Source organism: Gossypium hirsutum, chromosome A07 (assembly GCF_007990345.1).
Source record: "Gossypium hirsutum isolate 1008001.06 chromosome A07, Gossypium_hirsutum_v2.1, whole genome shotgun sequence".
Taxonomy (NCBI): Eukaryota; Viridiplantae; Streptophyta; class Magnoliopsida; order Malvales; family Malvaceae; genus Gossypium; species Gossypium hirsutum.
In genome coordinates, this window is record NC_053430.1 from 42,245,223 (window position 1) to 42,253,214 (window position 7,992).

At 33.6% G+C, this 7,992-nt stretch overlaps 1 pseudogene; it reads right to left on the minus strand.

Moving 5' to 3' along the window:
• Positions 1–261: 261 nt before the first annotated feature.
• Positions 262–6,671, minus strand: LOC121203713 (bifunctional UDP-glucose 4-epimerase and UDP-xylose 4-epimerase 1-like; annotated as a pseudogene).
• Positions 6,672–7,992: the final 1,321 nt, after the last annotated feature.

Here is a 7,992-nt window from a genome sequence, read left to right on the forward strand (position 1 = left end):
GGACAGTGTGATTATGAATGAATGAAATATGATGATATATGTGATCGACGTATGAAATATGAATGTGAACGATGTGTATTGATCGGTAATGCCTCGTTTTATGAAAAATATCAATCATCTATAAATCAAACAAACCCTAGCAAGCAGAACCCTGTTTTATCTTCTATATATTTTTCCCCAACCCACTAACATCAAATCTAAAAATATTCCCCAAAAATATCAAAAAAGAAAAAGGTCCTTGCTACTACCATTGATGTATCTTCAATCTGAATCACTTTTCATACTCAGGATACCTTTTGGATCTTCACCATTTTTACCACTCTCATGAGCACCAACAGAATTGAAGTAACGCATTAAAATGATACCTCAATCTGGTTTAGCCTTCTGAATAGCTCATGCAATTTCTTCAAGGAAAAGCTGGTACATATAAGGAAAATTTTATTGATTAAATATAATAAATGTACAATTCTTGTGAATCAAGTAAAGAAACATTTTAGAACAAACTAGTTCTTACCTTGATCCATCCATAAGGATTCATGACCTTCAACTCAAAATCCTCAACACATGGTATTTTCTTGGGTTGGCCATACACATTTGCGGAGGGTGAGAAAACCATCTGCTTAGTATAAAAATGTATGAATATGTATAACACCAAACTAAAAATAGAATAAGGACACAATCACATTTTCTAGTGGTTTTCATATTTACTAACACCTAAAAACTTTGGTGGAATTGAAGTAGTACAAGGAAAAACTATTGTTTTCTTTTTGGGGGCATAAAAGCATTGACATGTAATAAACTTCTTGATTAAATTCTTGGCACTCAAACAATCTTCACATTTAAACATATCATAGAGATAAAAACGACCTTTTTCGAATACTCGAACAAATAGGAACAACTCAATAAGGAATTATAACAATTATACTAATTTAACATCTTTCTTAAATTAGTTGAAATGCAACTATGAAACCATACAGAGTAAAACAAAAAGTTTTAAAGACATTCTCATACCTTTTTGCAATTATATTTAGCCATGATCTCATATAGATTGATAGTGCCTATTAAATTATTGTCAAAATACTGATGAGGGTTGCCAAGACTCTCCCTAATAGTTTTAAGGCTAGCAAAATATATGACAACATCAAACCTGAGCCAATTGTTACAGGTGAAATCCAATTTAACACTAGTCAAATTACATTTATTTTAAGTTATTTGCAAGCATAATCCCAAATGAAACTGTAAATTGACAATAAATTAATGGATCATTGTGATGCAAACAATCAAAAACAAAAAAGGTTACAATATATATTCAATTGGCAATACTTTGTTTTAGAGAAAAGGTTGTCCAAGTTATCTGTGTTCCTCAAATCACCCTACAACCAAACAAAACCAAAAATCTGTATGAAAAAGCTTTGATCCCATCGTAGATCTTAAAACAAATAAAAACACAAATGTATGATCATCATAATACAATGATACATACAACAAAGGTTTCATATTTGGAGTAAAAGATGGAAAATAGTTTGCTTACCGAGTTGAACGGGAGTTTCTTAAAGAGCTCAGGACCCACTGATTCCTTAACCCTATCAACAGCTTCAATAAAAGAGTTATGAAGATTGTCTGGTCATTTTAGCTTTTTGGAATAGATATTGTTTGGTCATTTTAGCTTTTTCCTTATGCTATTACAATATCTATTCGAAAAAAAATCGATTTAAATCACGAAGAATCGATGTAAACAAGAATGAATCCTTTCAAATAACAAAAAGATCGAGTAAAAGTAGAAAGGAATCAATTCAAAGCAGATGCAAATACTTTCTTTGCATACCATTTGTTGGTGTTTATCAGCAGCATAAAGATTTAAAGAAACAAACAACTGATTTAAGCATCAAACAATCGATTTAAAGCATCATTCAATCAGGAAGATCAAAGATGTGCAACTTCCACCATTTTTATTAAATTTATTCATCAATAAAATGAAATGAAATTAAAATTGTTACTTTCTAAAATCAGATACTTGTTTATTTTCACGAAGATGCAAATTGATGTTGGTGAATGCAAATGCAAAAGGTAATAGATTTATTTTACAACCTTACCATAACCAGAAACTATTAACCATGATATTAAATTGATATGTAAGAATTTTTAAAAGAAAAACCTAACCCATCATAAACAAATAAATAATAGAGAAAACCACACCGAATTTTCACAAATACAACAAACGCTTTTCTTTGATTTTCATGGACACTGTCCTCAAATTTTCACATATCTACTTGCAAAGTGTTTGTGACTTTGAAAAATATAAAAAAGATATCTACTCTCTCTAGAATTATAGAATTGCTGGTTACTTTAACCAAACAAAAATTGGGCCATCTTTGGGTGCAAAAGAATAGAGAAATAAGCTTCATGAATGCAAAATTTGCCACATGAAAATGGAAATATGATTTTTAGTAAAATAAGTATAGATTTTACACTTCTTGATATTGGTCTTTGAAAAATTAGGATTTATAAATTACACCTCACCAAGTTTATATGAAATCACCATAAGAAAACCCATTGTCATAGTGGAAGTCCTTATTTTTTAAAATAATTACCATAAAAAAGAAAAGGATATTAAACCCAAGAAACCTTTCATTAACTAAAAATAATAAGAACTCATAAGCGTGATTATATAATAATTAAATTGAAATCAATTTTAAAAGCAATACATTCATATACACAATAAAAAAAAGCAACAATGAATAAAATAAAATAGCAATTTAAAAAAAAACCAAATTTTCATATTAATGCAAAAACCTTACAATTTGATAAAAGAGTATCGAACAAACTAAGAATTGGCAGATTAGATCTATAAGCCAAAACCCATTATAAGAACTTCAAATTTAGGGCATTTGAAATTTGGGTTCGAATTAAAACTTATGTTGGATCCTATGAAATGACCTGAAAAATGTTTCACTTCTTTTCTTCAATGGATTAAGTTGTCAAGAATTCCAATTTTGTAAATATATTGAAGAGAAAAAGAGTTTTAGTGTGCAACGCAGATAGGGTTGGGAGAAAATAGGATTAAAAAAAAGGTTTAGATTAAGTGAATAAGATATTATTATAGTGGAGGGAAGAAGCATGAAAAAAATTTCAATTGTGGAATTTAGACGTGAGAGAAGATGAGGGTAAAATTAAAACCTTGGCTAATTTGTTACTTCATTCGTTCCCTGAATCACCATTCAGTGAGGAAGGCATGAAATTGTATTATACATTTTTACCCTGAATAAGCCCATATGGAATAGGGCTGTAATAACTATTACAACCAACCAAACAATGGTTTAGTGACGGGCCCACTAAATTGGGCATTAGTGCATTGCTATTACTGTAACACCCCAAACCCGAGACCGACACCGGAGTCGAACACGAGGTGTTAACAGACTTTAAACCCCTTATAAAAATATTTCCCAGACACTGCCAATCTGCGTACTAGTCACTTTAAAAATCATATCTTGAGTTTCAAAACTCAAAAAATCAGTTTCGTGATTTTTCCCTGAAACTAGACTAATATTCCCATCTACATATTTTTTCTAGAATTTTTGGTCGGGCCAATTAGTACAGTTTGTTAGTCAAAGTCTCCCATGTTACAGGGATCGACTACCCTGACCTTTGCGCATTACGACTTGGATATCTCCTTGTACAGGGCTCCAATACTGATGCCGTTGTTTCTATAGAAACTAGACTCAGAGAGGAATCTATCCATATATGGTATGACTCCTAATTATCTCTGGTTAATTTATAATGAATTTCCAAAGTCGGAACAGGAAATCCAGAAACCGTTCTGGCCCTGTCTCACGAGAACCTGAATATCTCTTAACATAGTGTCCGTATGATTGTTTCGTTACTTTCCTATGAAATTAGATTCATCAAGGTTTGTTTACATAATTTATTCACTATTTAATTCCATTCCTACTATTTTTAGTGATTTTCCAAATCTACATCACTGCTGCTGTCAGCATCTGCCTTTAAGGTAGACTTTACCTATTTCATGGTTTCCATGATTCAACTAGCCCTTTTTGCATAAATAGCACAATTTATGAAAGTGATTAACCATCCCCGTGGCCAATCCTTGTCAAGCATATCCACACCAAATGATTATAACATTATACTCAAACACATATAAGCCATTTTCGCATGGCTATCCAAAATTTATACAAGTCCAAAGGGTCCACGACCCACAACAAACGGGTAGTCCTATACATGCCATTTCGAAGTTCAACCAAAATTGTACCAAAAGGGGGCTTTGATAGTGTGGGCGACTTTGACCTCAAGATCCCGAGTCCGATAGCTGGAGAACCAAATCTATAAAATAGAGGAGCAATGAAACGGAGTAAGCAATTTATGCTTAGTAAGTTTTGAGCAAGGAATTCCAGCACAACAAAAGTATAGCATTCATATAGCTAAACGGATAATTTCATATGCACAAATTTACGATATCGTACTTGCTTCACATTATCAACCCTTATGTACATACACAAAAGATCAACTCAGCCAAAGGCCGGTAGCTCGTTTATCAACTGAGCAAATACTTATTTGCAAGGGCTCAACTAAACTCAAGCACATACGAAACATACCTCAATGTTGGGATGTTTCGAGAGTATTAACTGGAATTTTACAGCAAGTTCATTCATTCCCAAATCACGTACCTTCGGAATTTAACCGGATATAGCTCCTCGTTCAAATGCCTTCGGGACATAGCCCAGTTATAGTAATTCGCACAAATGCCTTCGGGACTTAACCCGGATTTAGTAACTCGCACAAATGCCTTCGGGCTTAGCCCGGAATTAGTATCTCGCACAAATGCCTTCGGGCTTAGCCCGGAATTAGTATCTCGCACAAATGCCTTCGGATCTTAGTCCGGATATTGTCACTTAGCACAAGCCTTCGGGACTTAGCCCGGACATCATTCAAATAACCATGCACATTTAACAATAAATCATGGCCCATTCGTATTTCATTTTTGTTAGCAAAACTCAAACACGACATTTTTCATTCTTGCAAATTCGGCTCAATAGCCACACAAAGAGCATGATTTTAATTTGCTTAAAACATGATCTAATCACATCATAATTTAAGCTCTTTTACTCAAGAACTTACCTCGGGTGTTGTCGAACGATTCCGATAGCTATTCGACCACTTTTTCCTTCCCTTTATCGGGTTTAGTTCCCCTTTGCTCTTGAGCTTAATTAAACAAATAAATTGATTTAATCATTTGAGCATCGAAAAGAGGAACACAAGGCACTTAGCCCATATTTATACATTAGACATTAAAGTCACATATGTACGGAATCATGAATCAAACTCAACATTTTAGCTAATTTTTTTTCCCCCTTGGCCGAATATGCATGTCTATTTTGGGGCCGATTTCAACACTTAATACATTCTACAAGTATGGTCACTTGATTTGACTAAACACCCTTTTGTTTCGAGTTCAAAACTTGGCTAATACACACATATACACACTAGTAAAGCATCCTCTCCCTTTCCATCAATTTAACACATGCATTGCTCATTAACATGCAAAAGTTATATTCCGCCTTAGCACACAACTTGCTAGCCGATTCTTCTCCATTTAGCAACCAATGCACATATGTGCTCACTCAAAAATGCTAAAAAGGAGGTTCAAGAATCATCAAGCCACCATCACATGCATCATTAACAAGCTTCATATTTAGCATGCAATGGCATTAACACAAACTCCACCTAGGCCGAATCTTAACTCATCCTCATGCCTCATCACCACAACATCAAACATCAACCAAGAATGATGCATCCATGGCCGAGTGTCATTTCCATCACATAGCAAGATTTAGACCATGGGCTAGGTAGAACTCAAGCTAACAACTAAAACATGCATGCATCTCATGGAACATCATCAAACATACCTTAGCCTAGCTACATGCATGGCCGAACCTCTTCAACCTTTCTTCTTCCTTCCTCCTTAAAATTTTTGGCCAAGGATGAACCAAAGGATGAGCATTTTTTTTTCTTTGTTTTTTTCTTTCTAGTTTCGGCTAAATGAAGATGAGAAAGGATGAACAAAAATTTTCTCCTTTCTTTTCTTTAGCTCACGGCAATGGGGGGGGGAAACAACTACACACATTTTTTTTTGTATTCATCATACTCCTTTTCATTATTTTATGCCCATGCCCCTTATTTTATTTTTTCCTACATACCTCACTAGGCCAACATGTTCCCAACATGTTTCCACCCATAGCATGGCCACCCACTAGCTCAAATTTTGGGTAATTTGACATGCAAACCCATCATTTTCTCAACATGCATTAATAGACCATTTTAAATTAGCCTATCATATTTTCACCATGTCTCATATCAATCCCTATTTAATAATTTCTCATGCAATTGGCAAAATTGGAGAATGAAACTTCCACATACTCATGTACACACATAATAAGCGTAGAATATGGAAATCAATTATTTTTATGACTCGGTTTTGTGGTCCCGAAACCACTTCCCGACTAGGGTCAATTTTGGGCTGTCACAACTACAACCAACAAAACATATTTTTAAGGTTTTGCTCTCATTCTTTTCTTTCAACTTCATGTCAGCCAGCCCTCACATGTCCTATTAGCTCTCTTGGCCCTACGACTAGCACTCAAGCTAGCGTTCCTCATCGTCTCACCCAACTGGCCATCACACAACCCTGACCCTTCATCAGCTTGCACCAACGCTCAACCCGTTGCCTATTTGTGCCTAACCAAAACCCTCTTTTGCTGCACAATCTCAACCACCATATTCCCATTGTTTGTATCACCATAAAGCTGAGGGGTGAAGCTAAAAAATTCTTTTAGGAGGCCAAAATTAAATTGTACTTTTTACGATAGTAACATTACAAGTCCATCATTTTAATAATCTATATTTTAATAATTTTTAAAAGATTAAATCAAAATTTTCATTTTAAAGAGGTCGTGCCCCCTGCTAACCCCTGAACTCCGCACTTGGTAACACCTTGTTATTTGCCTGATTATCCCAACCACCATTTTCTCATCTTCTTAATCCGATTACTTCGTACCTCACCATGAACTTGATCTAGTTAATGACCAAACACCCTTCACTATTTCCATTTTAACCACCATCGTCCCATTCCCTTACGATACCATTTTTCACCATCATTGTACCTTTTCACTACATGCTTCGTTCATTATAATAGCATGATTACACCAACTCCTTCGACACATATTTAGACATTGATTGCCGTATACAAACTGTCTGTTGTTGTTGACCGAATTAGTTGTTTGCTCAAGTAAATTCTAGACTCTATTATTAGTATGATGTTTAGTTATTGACTAAATATGTTCCATGCTTCATAAAATAATCTAATATTGGTGAAGGGATGGTTGGAATCACTATTGATGATGGGTGTAACCATAAATATGTGCGTATATATTATGTTATTATTCATTGAAATGTTTTATGCTCTAATAGTATTTATTGAGTGGGAGTATATATATAGAAGTATTATACATTGAAAAAGTCATATTCTACATATGTACAAAGATATTATTACTATTATTATTCATTAACTTATTGGTATATTTAAAATATATAATATATGATACATATTTTTAAAAAATAGTAGCTCATTTGATTTCCAAAGTCCAATGATTATGATCGATTCTCTATTAAGTTAATAACTAAAATTCTATTAGATTGATTTAGATTTGATTAATTATAAGCTTAATTTAAGTATTTTTAATCTTTCAAAATAAGAGTATGATTGAATTTTGATTAATTTCAATTTAGGAAAGTCAAGGTCTTTAATTTGTTGCTGAATTAGCGAATCATCGAAAGTAAAGGTCATTGAGAATTGCTCATTTCTAAGCAATAGTGCTTAGAATTTCGGTTTGTGTTCTCTATTGTTTTAAATACCTTATATTTTTTCTAAATTACTTGTTGTTGTGAATGTGCTATCCATTGAATATCCTTGTTATTGCT